The sequence below is a fragment of the Eurosta solidaginis genome, chromosome 1 (assembly GCF_040869045.1).
Source record: "Eurosta solidaginis isolate ZX-2024a chromosome 1, ASM4086904v1, whole genome shotgun sequence".
In the NCBI taxonomy this organism is placed as follows: domain Eukaryota; kingdom Metazoa; phylum Arthropoda; class Insecta; order Diptera; family Tephritidae; genus Eurosta; species Eurosta solidaginis.
Window position 1 is genome coordinate 216,078,178 of NC_090319.1, and position 19,148 is coordinate 216,097,325.

Sequence of the window (19,148 nt, forward strand, 5' to 3'; positions counted from 1 at the left end):
CCGAAAATGTTCCGAAATTAAAATGACTGTGTCCCCGAAACTATGTTGTAATGATCCCGAAAAAGTCCAGAAATTACCCTGACGGGGTCCCGAAAACTATATAGTACTGATCACGGAAGGGTAACGAAAAGATCCCGAAATAGTCCCGAAATTTTCCTGACGGGATAGCGGACTGATCTCGAAAACCAATTTAAAATGATGCCGGAAGGGTCCTCAAATGATCCCGAAAAAGTCTCAAAAAATTCCCGAAATGACCCTGACGGGATCCCGGACGGATATTGAAATATTCTCAGAAGGGTACCAAAATGATCTTGATATAGTCCAGAAAAAGTCACGAAAAAACCCCGTCGGGATCCCGGTCGGATTCCGAAAACCATCTAGAAATGATCACGGAAGGATTCCCAAATTATTTCGAAATAATCCCCAACGGATCCCAGAACCTATCCATATATGATCCCTAAAGAGTCCACAAATGATCCCGAAATGACCCTGACCGGATCCCAGATTGATCCCGAAAACCATGCAGGACTGATGCCGGCAAATTTCCAAAATGTACCCGAAATAATCCAGAAAAGGTCACGAAATGACAAGACGGGATTCCGTAAACCGTCCAGAAAGGATCCCTGCGGGGTCCCCAAATGATCCCTAAATGACCCCGACGGGATCCCAGACGGATCCCTAAAATTATCCTGAAATGATACCGTACGAGTCACAAAATGATCCCGAAATAGTCCCGAAAAGTCACGAAATTACCCTGACGGGTACCCCGACGGATCCCGAAAATCATCCATAAATTATACCGGAAGAGTTCCCAAATGATTCCGAAATAACCCCGACGGGATCCCGGAAACCATCTAGAAAGATCCCAAAATGACTCCGGAATACTCCCGAAAAAGTCCCGAAATGAACCTGACGGGATCCAGAAATGCTCCCGGAAGGATATCGAGAGTGTCCCGAAATAACCCCGACGGGATCCCAGATGGATCTCGAAAACTATCCAGAAATGATCACGAAAAAGTCCCGAAATGGCCCTGATGGAATTCCGAAACCATCCAGAAATGATCCGGAAAGGATCCCCAACTGATCCCGAAATAGTCCAGAAAATAGTCCCCCTGACGTGCTCCCTGAAAGGATCACAAACACCATAAAGAAAATATCCCGACATAGTCCAGAAAAAGTCCGATATTACCCCGACGGGATCCCGAAAACCATTCAGAATTGTTCCCGCAAGGGCGCAGTAATGATCCCGAAAAAGTCCCGGAATGACCCCGAACGGATCCAGAAATTATCCCGGAAGGGTCCGGACGGTTACCGAAATGATCCCAAGAAAGTCCCGAAATAACTCTGACGGGATCCCGGAAGGATCCCGTAAACCATCCAGAAATGGTGCAGGAAAGGTCCCCAAATGATCCCGTATTAGTCCCGAAATGATCATGAACCCCAAAAGAGACCCCAAATGCTCCCGAAATGACCCTGACGGCATCCCAGACGGATACCGGAAACCATCCAGAACTGATGGCGGAAGGCTCCCCAAATGAACCTAGAATAATCCAGAAAAAGTTACGATATGACCCCGACGGGATTCCGTAAACCGTACAGATAGGATCCTTGCAGGTTCCCCAAATGATCCCGAAATATGCTCGGAAAAGTGCCGAAATTACCCTGACGGGATGCCGGCCGAATCCCGAAAACCATCCAGAAATGATGCCGGAAGGGTCCCCAAATGATTCCGAAATAGTCTGCAAAAAGTCCCGGACGGATACCGAAAACTATACAGAAATGATCCCGGAAGTGTCCCGAAGTAATCCCGAAATGAACCCGACTGGATACCGAGAGCCATCCAGAAAGAAGGGTCTCGATTTGACCCTGGCGGTATTACAAATAAGGTGAAGCTAATTATAAAAGCATGTTAATAAGGCAGTAGGAGCGAATGAAGAGTTACAAAAAAACATACAGGTAAAGCTAATAAAAGCGTGCTAATAAAAGCAATTGAAGGAGGACGGATGGCGTGAGGAGAAGGAGAGCACCACTAATCGTTTTTCCAAAATTGTTTAGAGCTCCATCTGTATAAGCCTGATACCAAAAATTATTAATTTAGGAGAAAATTTATATTGAGTTATAACAATTTATAAATTCTGCTCCATAGGGGGAGAGGGGGTAGGGTGTCACTGCTCACTTTGTAAGCCCTCGACTTATTTGACCCAAGTTTGTAATATTGGTGAAGGTCAGTAAACGTAAAGTTATAATGTGTAAAAGTTATTTAAAAGTAATTGTTTGAAGGGGAAGGTTTACCATGGGGACCCCTCCCATTTCCATTTTCGAAAAAAAATTCACCAGTAGACTATTGTCTATCAGTGTCCCAAATTTCATCAAAATCCGTGTGGCCGTTCTGGCGTGATTCAGTCACAAAGACGAAAAAATATAATAATTAAATTATAACTGTTCCTACGGGGCGGGGCCCAACCTCCCTTTTCAAAAATGTATAGCCAGTAGATCGTTCTATACTATTGGCTATGTTGTGCCAAATTTTATCCAAATCCCTCCAGCCGTTCTTGCGTGATTGAGTCACAAAGACAAACATCTGGACATACAAGCATCCAAACATCCAACCTTACGCATTTATTACTAGCCTTTACCCGCGGCCCCGTCCGCAAGGGGAAAATAAAATATATGGGCTATTCACGTTAGCCTGCTTATCAAGTTATCTGTTTAAAAATTATTTTCGTCAATGTAGTTTATTTTTGTAATAGAGTAAAAAATTATAATTTAATGAGCTGATAACCTGAAAGGCACGCTTATGTTTTTTCGAATTAGTCCCGAATTGACCCTGACGGAACCCAGGACGGATCCCAAAAACCATCCAGATATGATGCCGCAATTGTCCCTAAATGTCCCGAAACAGTCCCGAAAATACGCTGACGGGTCCCGAAAACCATGCTGTAATGATCCCGTAAAAGTCCCGGAATTACCCTGACGGGGCCCCGAAAACTGTACAGTACTGATCCCGAAAGGGCCACGAAAAGATCCCGCAATAGTTCCGAAAAAGTCCCGAAATAACCCTGACGGGATCCTGGACTTATCTCGAAAACCATCTTGAAATGATGCCGGAAGGGTCCTCAAATGATCCCGAAATAGTCTCAAAAAATTCCCGAAATGACTCTGACTGGATCCCGGACGGATCCAGAAATAATGCCGCAAGAACCTCAAATGATCCCGGAATAGTTCCAAAAGTGTTCCGAAATGACCCTGACGGGATCCCGAAAGCCATCCAGAACTGATACAGGAAGGATCCCCAGATGATCCCGGAATAGTCCCAAAAATGTTCCGAAATGACCCCGACGGGATCCCGGACTGATCCTAAAATTATCTCAGAAGGGTCCCCAAATGATCTTGAAAAAGTCCAGAAAAGGTCACGAAATAACACCGTAGGCATCCCGGACGGATTCCGAAAACCATCTAAAAATGATCCCGGAAGGATCCCCAAATTATCTCGAACTGATTCCGGCAAACTTCCCAAATGTACCCAAAATAATCCATAAAATGTTACGAAATTACCCCGACGGGATTCCACAAACCGTCCAGAAAGGATCCCTGGAGGGTCCACACTTTACTGCCGGACGTCGTTGTTCGAACGTGTTCTCAATTTGCTCCGTATATTTATCTAATCTAATGAGTTTGTAGTGTTTAAATCGTGTTAATGCACATTTATTTGTCTTTTGTATAATCGTTAGCATGACGAAAGAATAAACTCAATACGAATAAATCAATCTAATCTTTAAAGCAGCAATAAGTGTATCTAACAGGGTGACATGCCATGCAGTTGCGGTCATAAAGTGAATCGTGGGAAGCCGACGGTGCAGTGCAGTCTGTGTAAAGAGATTTTTCACCTTGAGTGTGTTGGTTTGTTGCAGAGTGACTTGGACTTTTGGCTGACTTCTGACAAACCTTTTTTTTTTTAAACTTGCTCTGATGAGAGGCGCTCATCTATGCACCAACAACCTCTGTCTGTTCTACCATCTGTTAATAATAATTGTGATGAAAGTGCAAACAAAAACAATCATCAATTAGCACTGCTAGCCGATGAACTTGCTGAAGTGAGACGTGAAAATGCTCGCATTCTGTTAAGTGTCAATGCACTTCATGACGAAAATAAATATTTAATGCAGAAATCAGATGATCTTACTGCTGAAATTTGTGTTTTGAGCTCTAAGTTGGAGAATAAAGGCTCTGTTCTCTCAGCATTAAATTCTGAAATTAATAATCTAAGTAGCATTGTAGGTAAATTTTTAATACAGCTCATACTCAATGATTCTGCTACTGAGAAAGCTGTGAGTGACAAACCAACCAATTCAAGCACAACAAAGAATGTGCAATTAAGAGAATTGGAATTAAAGGCAAACAAAAACAACAACAGAACAAGTCATAATGCTGGTTTGTCTTCTCCCTCTGCAAATGCTGTACCAGCAGCTACATCCAATGCTGCTTTGGAAGGCTCTGCTACGACTATGCCTACGCCTCGTATACATGCAAACAAAAATGCAAAAGGCAAATCAAGTGAAGCTACTATCCCTAGCTTTGCCGCGGTCGCTGCCTCTGTTGTTGTTGTTGTTGTAGCGATAAGATTGCTCCAAGAAGGTTTTGGGGAGTGTTATCGATGTGATGGTCCTTTGCCGGATAAATATCCGGTACGCTCCGGTACCACAGCACCATTAAGGTGCTAGCCCGACCATCTCGGGAACGATTTATGTGGCCACATTAAACCTTCAGGCCATTCCCCCCTCCCCACCCCCAAGTTCCATGAGGAGCTTGTGGTCGCCAGAGCCTCATCTGTTAGTGAAACAGGATTCGCCGCGGATAGGTGAGGTTGACAATTGGGTTCGGAGAAGCTATATATTGCGCTGGAAACCTGAAGGGTTGCGTTACACAACCCCTTGAATCTGGTATTTTAGTCGCCTCTTACGACAGGCATACCTACCGCGGGCATATTCTGATCCCATAACCCGCTGGGCGCCTCGCGTTGCTGGATTCAACCAATCTTCTGCGCGTCAAGTACCCCAGTGGGAAATCGTTGCGAAAAATAATCGCAGAAAGCTAAATAAGCCCATTGTTGTGGGTAATTCAAATACTAGTGAATTAAAAGTTGTTACCGTTTTTAAATATCTGCATATATCGTCATTCCCGCCGAGTGTTAAGGAGGCTGATATCTTGGCCTATGTCCCAAGTCATGCTAAAATTGAGACTAGTTTATTACTCTGTCATACTCTGGTGAAGGAAGATATTTCCCTTGACAAAGTTAGTAAAGTTAACTTCCAACTGGGTGTTTCTGAATGTTCCGTTGACAAGGTGCTTGATCCAGCTATATGGCCTGAATTTGTGAAAATTCGTCCATTCCGTTTTTTTTTTTTTCAACAACATCGCTCCAGCAGCGATAACTAATCCCGCTAATGTAACTAATCCCGCTAGTGTAACTGGTCCCAAGAAGTTGATTGCTCCCAAGAAATTGAAAATATATTTTCTAAACGTTTCTGGGTTGAGAACTAAATCTTAGCTGCTATTCGCATTGAGCTCAAACTTAGATTATGATACTTTCGTACTCGTTGAAACTTGGCTAAAGGAGAGTTTTTACGACAATGAATATTTTGATACTAATCTCTACAATGTGTTTCGGAAGGATCGTGATTATGTTAAAACTGGTCATAGTAGAGGGGGAAATGTTTTAATCGCAGTCAAAAGGAAATACCGCTCCTCACTGGTTATCTTAAACAATAACGATACACTATTGGATCAGCTATGTGTGTCAGTAAAAGGAGTTTCAAATATCACTATTTGTGCTTCGTACATACCTCCTACTAGTGATGATATGCTTTATAGATCACATGTAGATAATATTCTGGAGCTAGCATTTAATCTTCATGATTATGACAGTATCTGTGTTCTTGGTGACTTCAATCTGGGAAATATTCCTCGTGTTCCAATGACACATGAACCAGATACGGATAGAGATTTAATATGCAAATGCAACAACATTGTGATCCATATGGTTCACGAGGATTGATTGGTCTTATATTGATGGCTGTTATCAGCTTTTTGCTAATAATGTCAACAGCATATCCGAAATTTATTTGATAGATAATCTAATGAGTTGCGGTCTTACTCAGATAAATAGCTTTTGTAATCAGCTATTTCGTATCTTAGACTTAATTTTTGTTAATGATAACGTAAATTATACAAGATCTGACTGCCATATGGATCACATTGTTGTTGCATTTGCATGTTAAATCCCTATCCGTATTTGGTTCATGTGTCATTGGAACACGAGGATTGATTGGTCCTATATTGATGGCTGTAATCAGCTTGTTGCTAATAATGTCAACAGCATATCCGAAATTTATTTGATAGATAATCTAATGAGTTGCGGTCTTACTCAGATAAATATCTTTTCTAATCAGCTGTCTCGTATCTTAGACTTAATTTTTGTTAATGATAACGTAAATTATACAATATCCGTGTTGCGGGGGGAATGTGGCACCCGGGTCGTAGGGCGCGATCGCACGCAAATAAAGAAATAAAAAAGAGAGAATTAATATCGAGTAATCACAATGTATTATTATTTATTTATCAAATATAAAGTGAGGTATTAGCGACGAGCTACGTTACGTGTTTACAAAATGAAAACTCTCACAAACTAATTATTTCACAATATAAATAGTTATTCCGACTTTATGCAGTAGGGCAGAATTAAAATTAATGGAAATACAAAATCCAAATTTATCAAAGTGCAATCTTCCCGCAAGTGCAAGTAGTTAGGATATAAGAAATTTTCACTTGGCAATTCAACACGGACAATTATAACTTTATCAATTCAAATGCGCACGGAGGAGCGCAAGTATAATGCGGAAAACTAGATATATCAATTAAAATCGACAACTCACTGTGCACTTGGGAAACTCACTTTATATTAATTTGCAAATATTAATGACGATGAAAATCGCACTTAGTACCAAAAATGGAAAAAGGTGGGAAATGGTTGATATATATAACTCACTTTTTTTTATTACTCACCTGGGGCTAGCTGCTGGCTCTTTGACGTTCCAAACAGAAAAGAAAGTTTAAAAAACGAAAAAGGTCCGCACCACCTGCCGATAGCTAACTTTCGTCGAGTTTTTCCCCTTTAAAGTTAGCGCTCGGCAGGGGTGGGCCGTTACCGGTAAATAATAAAATTGCCAAAAATGTGCATTAGGGTGGTAGCGAATATTTGGGCTGGTGGCCTAAACATGCCGGCCCCCTTGCGGCGAGCAACTCGAAAGAGTTAAAAAAAAAACAAAACTGTTGAGTACGCCAGCAACCGTCCCAAGGCGTGATAACTTAGATAAATTAAATAACTTAAAATAAATTAAAATTCCAATGTGATCTCCCGGTCACCACTAATGCAGCCTCTCTTGGCGGAGCTGTGAATAAAAAGGAAAAGTTAGTATGCATGTACGTGGGGTTGCTTGGTTTTGATGCACCTGGTTAATTGGATGTAATTTGTATTATGTATTATATAAAGGCTGTAGACGCGTAAGAACGCTGCCAGACCGTTATGGCTGGAACGCTCCTGAAATGACCAGTCCGAAGATCGTCGGCTGCGTGAGGAGCCCGTTGACCGTGGCTGGGGCTGTGCCACTAACCATAATGGTGGCGTACACGTCGGCCCCGAGTGTTAAGAGAACCGGCGCAGATCGATAGAACGTCGGGTCTGCGAGTCTCATAAACTGGAAGGGTGCGGCGACCGAGGAGTCAATCATCGCGATTGGGTTGAGACGCGTATGCCGTGCTACCACCGTTGCCTGAGTCGTGACTCGATTCATTACCCCGTATTTCCCGCGTAACACTAGTGTGCACTTCGTAGTTCTGGCCGTATTAAGCCGTTCGAGTTGGAGGTCGTTGGCCAGGTGCGCGTCTATCACGGACGTCGGCGCGCAGGGATCAATGAGTGCTCGTACCAGATGGAGGCGCCCCCTGCCTCTATTCGTATGATCGCTGTAGGAGCAATAGCAATAAATGCTCGGGCGATCGTCATCGCGTCGTGGGTTTCCCGCAAGCGCCCTGTCCTGAAGCCGGCGGGGTGCGCCTGATGTGGAACGATAGTGGTGGTGGTACCCTTCGTGCATGGTTGATACGGGGCCGCTCTGCCAGTAGAGAGTCGGGTCGAGCGGAACGGACGCGGCTCCGCGCCGCCCCGGCGCCCACTGGCATTGCGGTGCGATGGGCGGAAAGGACGCGTCTCCGCGCCATCCCCGTGTTCCATGTGTCGCTGATGGCTTTTCTGCTTCTCATGCTGAAGCAGCGGTCGGAAGGATCGTGCTTCTCCACTGGCCGTTGGGGCGATGGTTAAGGCGGCTGCACTTCTCGTGAACTCTTCCATCTCCTTCTCCTCCTCTTCTAACTGTTGGGCCCACGATCGTGTGTCCTCGGTGATGTTGATCGATAGTACCTCGTCGCTTTCGTCGTCGTCGCGCTCTTCGCAAGGGATTGGGCGTGACCGTGCTTGCTCGTCCTCCATGTGAAGCGTAGTGTGGTGTGGTTCACGGCAGCGGTGGCAACGGTCGTTGCTAGGGCATATCTCTAACCGATGGAACGGCGATAGGCAATTGGGGCAGTGCCAGTGTATAAGGACGGCCCTGAGGCGTTCTTCTGCCGACATTCCCCTGTACAGCGGGCATAGTCGTATGCCGTGGTTCTTCTGGCACAACCGGCAGGAGACGGTGAAGGAGTCAACGCGTTGCTCCGTCTTGTTGCGTTTGACCGAGAAACCCGTCATTCTGGAACGGGAACTTGTTATTATTTGGTTTGTATTTTAAGGGGGGTTGGGTGGCGTATGGGCGGAGAGTAGAAGCTTAATTGGTCGAGCTTGTGGTTGGCGTACTCGGGTTAAGGGTGTATTTGGGATGAATAGTCTGGTTAAGTTATTCTGCCGATGTAGTGACGTGTTGGTAGTGGTTGAAACCACTGTTATATTTAATATAATTTTATTGAGATACGCCTAAAGGTATCTTTAGTTTTGGTAAATATTCTCATCATAATGAAATTCTGATATTGAAAGCACTCATTTTTTGGTGTTTGCCTAATACAGGCAATATGCGGTAATATACGCTACATTTGTGTAGCCGATGGTATCACGAGTTACCCGTGTATTTTCACGGCTCCTTGTAGTTGCCCTACAAAAATTTGGTCACAAAACTTACCCACGCCGATACAAACGTGGCTATGAATATAACCTATGAATGACTGTAAAATGACTAGTCAAATGACGTCGTGCAGATAAAATGTGCGACAGATGTAAAGAGGCCTTTATTCGCTGTCTGGGAACACTCTTTGTGTTGATTTGGGCCATGTTGTGTGAGAATCACAAATTGTGGTGTGTTTGTTGATTTCAACAAACATAATAGCCTACACTATCGAGTGTGGTAATTTGTAGAGCTGTCAGCTGTTTGCTCTTCCAATCGTTGGAATGAGACAGCTGTGCGGTGCTGCCCATTGCAGTGTAATGATACATAATGGTCATGTCATGAAAGTATTAAGGGAAAACTCGCGTCTGAGTTCTGACGCGACATACATTTTATAGGCTTTCCTAAAAGTTTAATTTCTCCCTTATTTGTAGTATCGAAAGCATATAGGAGACTCCTTTATTCTTGCTTGGATTTCCAGCTAAAAGGACTGACGAAACTTTATCGGAACTTCAATACGCAAAGACAATTTCTATCATGAAAGTGAGACCACTATTGAGTGCGACATGTTTTGTTTATGTTTTACACTTTAATTTTACCCTAACCTTTTTAACAGGGAAAACAATGCAAATAAACCGCGAAAATTATTTTTTTTTTTCCAGAAGGTTGGTTTTGATTGTGGTTTTATGCACCAAATTGTCAGACTAAAACAAACTTTTCATTTGTCGGAAAAAGGTAAAGTTGTTCGGGTACTAACACTCGAGTTTGTTGGATCCCGCGGATCCGACTTGTGATCCCATGGGGTCGCGCGCAATGTGTTTACGGCGTAAGAAAAGACAAAAGCAAATGTCATCGAGTGGCAACCTTGATTCGTTCATTCACAATGTCATTCATTCATGGCAGTGAGTATACACACATTTTAGAATGAATTTCCAAGAAACGTGGATTTTTGCCAAGTTGCTGGCTAGCTCGATTAATATAATTTTTTCTTTTCGTTTCAGATTGTTACCATGGGGATCGCCGGATTGGAGAAGGTGTTCGGCATAAATTTGCAAATCAAGCGTACAGTATTAGCACAGCCTCACCTCTAGACATCAGCTGGTAATAGCTTCTTAAAGCGTATTAAGAGGAACAGCTTCCGTTTTCTGATACGGATTTGTTTTATTGGCATTAATTCGTCTGTGTCAATTTCTAAGGACGATTTTGAATGCTACGAATATTCGAAAATATTCATCTGATCATCCTTTTGATCTGGTCTATTGAAGCTGTGCGAGTTCATGAAGAACTTTGTATTCGGCCCCTGCCAAATGGACATGTTAATATGTATTTTCAGTTTACAACCCATTGGCATTATGGCGATAAAGATAATTTTCATTACACCCAAATCATACCACGTCCCATTGCAGAAACCTTGCTCTTATACGAGGTTAAAGAGTTACATATCGGCTTGACTCACGTACTTTGGCGATATGAAACTTTAGGATATCCAGTAGTGGACTCAGCACCGGGCGCAGAGGTAAGAGCATGGTTTGCGGGAAAAAACTGACATCAACCATAGTCGATGATCAGTGGATGAAACTTGCAAGCACCTTCTCCGGACTACTATGCGCCTCCTTAAATTTTATTGACAAAACAAATAGTGTGGAGCCCAAATTTAGTTTCGCCCACAATTTGTAACTGGTAGTAAAGAAAAAATACCACAATTTATAACGTTATGCCAGCTTGCCTCGAGCAATCGTTTGCACAGAAAGTTTAACACCATGGAAAAAAAAAATGTTGCCATGCAATAGCAAACTAGGATTCGCGTCCTTACTGAATTCAGGCTATGGTCACAATACAAATTACCACTCGTTGGGTATAAAAATGCGTACAATGTGTAAAAGTTATAATAGCGATTGCATTTTGGAGTTTACTGAAACGGCAAACTTAGTCTATGGTCGAAAACGACTTGGCTCAAATGGTGATTTTTCGCTACGACATCTGTTTGGACAAGGTTTGAATGGGTATTGCAGTTTGGATCATCTCGACGATCAACCTTAGGATTTAACACCACCCCCTGTGGGTTAGGGCCAAATACCCAGTATTCAACATTGCCTATCATCCTGCAAGAAAATATACCGTGGTTTGTACCTTCCTATATGCATCCGCTGAAATTTAGTGTGCAAACTAAAAATGGTGCGGAATACAGTTTAAAACCAAATATAATACATTACATATCAGGTATTCAACGTGTCCGTCCATATCATTTAGAATTGGTTTTCGGAATACCTGCTCTAAGGACAGTACAAATATCTTTTGATTTTGATTATATATTCCTGAAGTGGCTGGAATATCCACCCGATGAAATCGAGCCGGTGTTAGTATATTGCCACAAGCATGTCAATCCCTTTGCTAAAGTGCATTTCCGGTAGGGTAATGACTTATTCTCCACTGAGCGTGTACGACGGCTGCAGCAGTCACTAATCGCCAGGGAATTGTTGGGTGCTGAAGAAACGAAGCTTTTGCCTAAAGCGCAGCAAAGGTTGCGCAGAGTAATGAGGGTCTTATTTGCTAACGCCGATGCTACATATAAGTCTAATTTACGTGATTTTGATAAATATGAAGTTTGTCGAGAGCTATGTCCACCAGTGCCGAATGCCGCTGAAGCAAAGCCTTCAGTAATTAAAAATGGCTGCGCAATCGAATATGCTAGCAATTAAAACAAAAACCTTGGAAGGGACAATCGAACGTGCTACATTAAGTGACATTGTGCGCGATTTGGACGAGAAATCCTCCACCGCATATTGGGAAAGCATGGTTCGCTGAAGTATTCAACCGCACAAGTGCGCACGGTAATGAATGTTTAGATTCTATAAAAAATATTACATTTATTAGACCTGAAACTTGTCAGGAAGCCTTGGAGGGAAAATGAAAATAGATCGCATTGAATTTGAGCAATTGAATTCAATTACTCTTAGGCTTAAAACAATTTCAAAGCTGAGGACATATTGCGTTTACTGACGTACCAAATGAAGATATGTGGTAAATCTGTAAATATTTGTTGTCACGATGAGATGAACCATCACAGGCGTGTTACTGAATTCCTTAGCACATATACCACTCCATTTGACTTTCAACAATTTCTGGTACCTGCTTTGACAATCCGACACAACTTCGGTCGAAATATATATATTCTTTGATGTATTTAAGACAACCCCCCGCTGAGGGAAATCCTGAAGAAGCGAATTACGAGGTGAACGAGCCCTTGTTACAGGTATGCGAGCACTCTGACCAGCTGCATGTAATAGAACTTACCTTTAAGTTAATAATTCCAACCGTTTCCGTTACAGCGCATCGCTCACCTTTTACTACAACGCCCCAAATCAACGGTTATCTAAAACGGTGTAACAAATTCCACGGATTGTGCGCATTAAACGTTGGCTGTGGAGGCAGATGATGTGGATTCAGCCGTGATACTTATCGGAGGTGAAAGTGGTATGTGTTTTTGTATTTTTCTTGATAGTGACCGCAGTGTGTCAATCTTATTTATATACATTAAACTTTAATAAGCGCGAATATAATGAGGGACCATGTCTTGTAATCGGACTGTCAGTGCACTTGTTTTTATGCTTTTTATGGGCGGTGCCCTGGTCCCAAAGTGCGGTTCATTTTTTAGGTATCAGGGTGCTACAGTTCTCACAAAAAGAGGCTCATATTGCAGACGGGTCCTTAACTGTGGAAATAGCGTTGAACATACTTTTCTTGAATTTCCCTACATGTGAATGCGATTGGGTTACTTCTTGTTTTTTTTTACTAACTAATGAGTTCTTATACCATGGAACATAAGAGATAACCCCTGGACCATATGACTACTTTGATGATCGAAAACTGACTATAGTTTTCAATAATCTTTGGAGTCATATGCGATATAATTACCTTAATCAACCAATCAATTGATTAGATAGATATGTATAGTTTCATTTTTCAAATTAATACTTATTAAATTTATAATCAAATTTATGACACTATATTCACCATAATTTTAAAACATTAATCCATTCCTTTTTTTTTTGGGGGGGGGGGGGGGGGGGGGGGGAGGTTGTAATTATTGATTCAACGGTGTTCTGTGGCAGATAATGGATCTGCGTTAGGATTGTGTTGGCCTCGTTCGGGGTTGACGAGAGTTGGGTTGAGCGAGTTGTTGGCCTCGTTCAGGGTGAACGAGAGCGGGGTTAATTTTATTTAAGGGGGTCTTTTATAACTGGTGGGAGTTACAAGTCTCCTTTACCCTCACTGGAGGGTGGTAGTAGGACCAATTTCGTGATTGGTCTGGTGGTTTGTCCCCGTGCCGTATCCCGTTCGACGACTCGAACTCGGTTATCGTAGCCATAATGAAGGGTGGCTATCCGACCTAGTCTCCATTCGTTGGGGGAAAGATTATCCTCCTGACCACCAGGTCCCCCTGTTTAAGGTTTGATTGTGGATGCTTCCACTTGACGCGCTTCTGCAATTCGGTGAGATACTCAGTTTTCCACCGTTTGCAGAAGGTTTGATGCAGCGCCTTAAGTTTTTCCCATCGATTGACGATTGATGCGCGATTCTCGCTGACGTCGATCTCCGGTGGAGCTAACAGGTGCCCTCCCACGAGGAAATGGCCTGGAGTAAGTGGCTCCGAGTTGGACGGCTCGTTGGAGGAGGGGCTTAACGGTCGAGAATTGAGACAGGACTCGATTCGACAAAGTAGTGTGCTGAACTCTTCAAGGGTAAAAAATGTGATCCAAAGCGATCTTGAAGTAGTTCTTGAAGCTCTTGACCCCTGCTTCCCATAGTCCGCCCATGTGAGGAGCTCCTGGTGGTATGAAATGCCATGTCAGGTTTTGGTGACAGTACTTGGATAGAGTTCGGTTGCGAGCGTCCGCCAGGAAGGCTTTGAGTTCTGAGCGGAGAGCTCTGGAGGCTCCGACAAAGTTGGTTCCGTTGTCGGAGTAGATGTTCTTTGGACATCCTCGCCGAGCAACAAACCTATCGAACGCTGCCAGGAATGCGGCAGTACTGAGGTCACTAGTGGCTTCCAAGTGAATCGCCTTGGTTGCAAAACAAACAAAGAGGCAGACGTAACCCTTTGACATGCGGTATCCTCTTCCACTATAAGATTTGATATCAAATGGTCCGGCAAAATCTACCCCCGCATTGGTGAAAGCCCGGGAAAAGGTGGTTCGTTCTGAGGGTAGATCTCCCATAAGTTGGGTTTGGGTCCGTTTGCGGAATATTGTGCACGTTTTGCAATTGTGTATGACCGATCGGATCATATTTTTAACCCTAGGGATCCATTATTGTGTGCGTAGGCGACGAAACATAAGTTGGTTCTCCCCATGCAGGGTGTCGTGTGAGCCGGCAGACATACGGCAGAATGATCGGGTGCCGTTCACTGTAGGGAAGATCCTTGGCCCCTGAAAGACGACCGCCCACCCTCAATATGCCCTTTTCATCGACAAGGGGGGTGAGAGGGGGGATTTCACTCTTTGAACCGATGTGCTTCCCGGAATTTAAACTCGAAAGTTCCTCCGAATAGTGCCTCCGTTGGTAGAAAGCTATTGACTGACTTGTCGTGGCCTGGATTTCATCGGGTGAAATGAAGGCGATGCCGCTTTAAAGGAAGATTTTGTCTTAGGATTGGTTCTTTGGATAAATCTTCGAACATACGATATGACCCTCAAGGCCCTGGATAAATTGGAAAACCGTTCGAGGATGTCGTCTTTCTCTCTTATTTTTGAAGTTGTATGAACCTGCACCCGTTTCTCCTCTATGTTAGTCCGATAGTCCTTTTCTCGTATTGGCCATTCTGTCATATCTTCTTGTAACCAAGAAGGTCCCTGCCACCACAAAGAGTTATTGACTAACTCCTTCGCTGATAGTCCTCGGCTAGCCAGGTCTGCAGGATTGGATGCGGATTCTACGTGGTGCCAGGATTTGTTTCCTACCTTTTCTACTATTTTCGTTACTCGATGAGCGACAAAGGTTGACCAAGAACAAGGGGGTTTTCTTATCCACGCCAAAACAATTGTGGAGTCTGTCCATAGGTGTAGATTGAAATCTTCTAAATGCAGATTTTCACGCACTGATTCGATGGTTTCGGCCAGCAACACTGCACCGCATAGCTCTAATCGGGGTAAGGAAACTGTTTTAACGGGTGCTACTCTTGTTTTTGCTATTAATAAGTTAACGTAGACCTCATCCTTTATCTTTGCTCGTAAAAAGACTGTCGCGGCGTAAGCTTTTTCCGAGGCGTCGCAAAAGCCGTGTATTTCAACGTCGTTGGTTGGCGTAAAATACACCCAACGTGAGATACGAATTCCGTTAATGGAGGGCTATTCCTGCATAAAATTATGCCATCGGTCTAGGGTTCCTGCCGACACTGGTTCGTCCCAGTCAGTCCCCTCTAGCCAAATGTCTTTCATAATGATTTTTGCAACAATGAAGACTGGGGCGAGCCAACCTAGAGGATCGAAAAGTTTAGCGATTGCAGAAAGTATTGCCCTTTTCGTTAACATATCCCGATTTTCAATTGGTTTTGCCGTGAAGTAAAAATAATCCGCATGCGCGTTCCATCGAATACCTAGGGTCTTGACCGTACTCGTGTCCTCGAATTCCAAAAAGTCTTCGTTGAGCAGATGCGGTTTGGGTATTCCTTTAAGTATTCGTGAGCAATTTGACGTCCATTTGCGGAGGGAAAAACCAGCGGACTGTAATGCATCTGTGATTTCATCGCGAGCTTTGAGTGTGGATTCGATGCTATGTCCCCCGGCTAGAACTTCATCGACGTACATACCTGTCCGTAAGATATCTGCGGCAATGGGTAATGAAGTTTCAACGTCGTCTGCTAGTTGATGCAATGTCCTTATCGCCAGATAAGGAGCACAATTGACTCCAAAGGTGACTGTCTTTAATTCGTAGACGCTGATAGGGTCACTAGGATTGTTGCGAAAAACTATTCTCTGGAATTGTGTTTGGTTTGGCTTTACCCATATCTGCCGGTACATCTTTTCGATGTCGCTATTAAAAACATATTTAAAGAATCTCCATCGAAGGAGTAGAATCGTTAAGTCGGCCTGAAGCACTGGGCCTGTATAAAGTACGTCGTTTAGGCTTGTGCCATTGGCTGTGGGACACGAAGCGTTGAACACCACACGAACTTTGGTCGTGGTGCTTTCCTCTTTTATAACCGCATGATGGGGTAAGAAGTAGCAATCGGTCACGTGGGGTGGTATGATTTTTGGAACTTTTGACATATGTCCCAATGTCTCATATTCCGCTAGTATCCTATTGTAATCTGTCTGTAGGGCCGGTGTCTTGGCTAGGCGCGTCTCATTCCGGTAGAATTGGGAGCAGACGCCGTTTAGAGAAGGCCCTAAGGAGATGTTGTTAGGAAAATCCTGTTTAAAAGGAAGGACGACAGTATATTTGCCATCGGAATTTCTTTCTGTTGTAAGTCTGAAAAGTTCCTCGCAATAGGCATTATCTTCGTTAAGTGCCCTTTTCTTAGGTACGTTTTCAAGTTCCCAGAAAGCGGTTAGTTGCTTGTCTAGGCTGATTTCATTAAAAAAGGATACCCGTGTATTAGTTGGGTGAGGTACTTCTGCACGACCAGTTAGAATCCAACCGAAGACGGTTTCTTGGGCGAGAAGCGTATTTAGAACGTTCTTCCTTCTACCGTTCAGTATTATCTGGGGATAAATGTCGCCTCCAAGTATGAGGTCGACTGGTTCATTAATGAAGAACCTCTTATCCGCCAGAATCAGATCCGGAAACGCTTGTCGAGTCGTTGCGCTAATTTGGCAAGTCGGAAGGTCCCCTGTTAATTGGGGCAGGACTAGGACCACTGTATCGATGCTCACTAAGGGGTCTGTGAGCGAACCTAACGTAATCACACATGATACCTTTACCTGTGCAGATGGTGTATTATTTATTCCTGACACTTGCACATGCAGACGTTTGGATGGAAGGTTTATTCGTTTTTTTAGTCTTTCTGTTATGAAAGAGCATTCGGACCCAGAGTCTATCAGCGCTCTGGCGGAAAATTTCACTCCATTATAGTGTATATTAACACGTGCTGTTCCTAATAACACCCCTTTAGTGGTGTTAGCATGACACGAAGAGACGTTATTAGCATTATCTTGTCTTTTTTCAGACGCCATCCTTGCCCTACCCTGCTGTGAGGTTGAAGGTGTGTTGTCGGTGGCGTTTTGAGTCCACCTTTGAGGAGTTGGCTTTGGTTGTGCTGTCGGAAGATGGAGCAAGGTGTTGTGCCTTGCGTGGCACGTGCTGCAATTGAATTGGCTAGTGCATCGTGTCACGGTGTGTCCACCCGACAGACAATTCAGACAGTAACTATTGTTTTTGATAAAATCGATTTTTCCTGACGTGGACAACCTACGGAATTTTTGGCAATTTCGTAATTTGTGCTCCGTACTGTTGCACATCTTACATGCCGACTTTGGTACGCTGGCTTGGTAAACCCCGAGTTTCGTAGAACTTTCCCTAGAATTCGAATTCTGACCTTTGGGAGTTTTTGTCGTTTTATTACCCCTAAGATCGGAAACCGTCTCTAATGTCTGGAAGCGATTGGACATTGGATTCCCATTTCGGAATATCTGTTTTTCGTTCTACGGTCTGTTCCCAAAGAGCCAATGTAGATTCAGGGAGTTTTGTGGAGCATAAGTAGGTTATGATTGCATCCCAATTTGTGATGTCAATATTATGACATTGTAGCGCTGAGATGCAATTGTTTATCTCCCGTTGCAATTTTTTGATTGAGGTTCCACACTCCTGTTCGACTGCCGTCAGATTAAATAAGAGTTTAAGTTGGGTGTTGACGAGGATACGTTTATTTTCGTACCTGTCGCTTAAGTTTTTCCAGGCGGTTGCAAAACCCTCGTTTGTTAACGAGCACCTGCCCACTATTTCTTTTGCCTCCCCTTGCGTTTTTTGTTTTAAATAGTATAATTTCTCGACATCTTTCAGATCGGTATTGTGGATGTATATTGCCGTGAACATATCTCTAAAGGCTGGCCAGGAGAGGTAGTCGCCTTTAAATACATCGGTGTCACAAGGCGGCAGCCGCATTTTATGTCCACGGCGCGAAGAGTCTTCATCCTTTGCTTCATCCTTTGCCGGCTGTGGGGTGATAGCTTCGGCTTCAGCCGCCACAGCAGACATGCATTGCAGGTAGCATGCGAAGCAACTTTTATTCTTCTTTCTTAGTGAGCTGAGCTCGTCTTTGGACAGCTCAGGATTGCTGAGAAGACTTTCATATGTGGACTTGGTCTTCTTCCATAGTGCCTTTAGCTCCTCTTGCAGTAGTGCAAGGATGTGCTTGTTCCGGGATTCGGCCGGGGCAGAGTTGAAATCTTTCTCAAACTCCACTATGGAATCAGCCAATCTAATATAGGTCTCCATTGATTTTATTAATTTAAATATTTTGTTTCTTTGAAGGTGTCGAACTTGAAGGCAAAAGACTTAGTGGCGTTGGTGTATATTCAACCGCAGCAAAAATTATAAGAGTGTTTTGTTTTTTTTGTACGTAGCCCAGCTATCAATCCTGTTGTGATTGTGCTGTGTGAGTAAAATCTAAAAAATACACGGATTTGAACTCCGATCGGATTGTATGTGTTAACACAGAAAGTAATCTTATGTGAATTTGGTGATAAGAATTTGAATCAGATGTAAATCTTGACGTGGTGTAATGTGTGGCCAGTGATATGAACCACTTATAGAGATCCTCACAAGGATTATGTAAGCCACAGATAGAAATCCTGACGAGGATTTAATGTGTATACAGTGTTATAGATAGAAATCCTGACGAGGATTTAATGTGTATATAGTGATATGCAGCACAGATAGAAATCCTGAAAGGTTCTAGTGTGTACAAAGTGATATCAAACACAGATAGAAATCCTGACG

The 19,148-nt window shown here is 43.4% G+C and overlaps 1 protein-coding gene and 1 pseudogene across 11 annotated transcripts in view; one reads left to right on the forward strand and one right to left on the reverse strand.

Annotated features, from left to right (window-relative positions):
* nvd (neverland) overlaps window positions 1-19,148 on the reverse strand; it is a 2,324,292-nt gene that overhangs the window by 1,977,511 nt on the left and 327,633 nt on the right. The gene's annotated exons all lie outside the window — the stretch shown is intronic.
* On the forward strand, window positions 10,417-11,249 carry LOC137247227 (GPI transamidase component PIG-T-like; annotated as a pseudogene).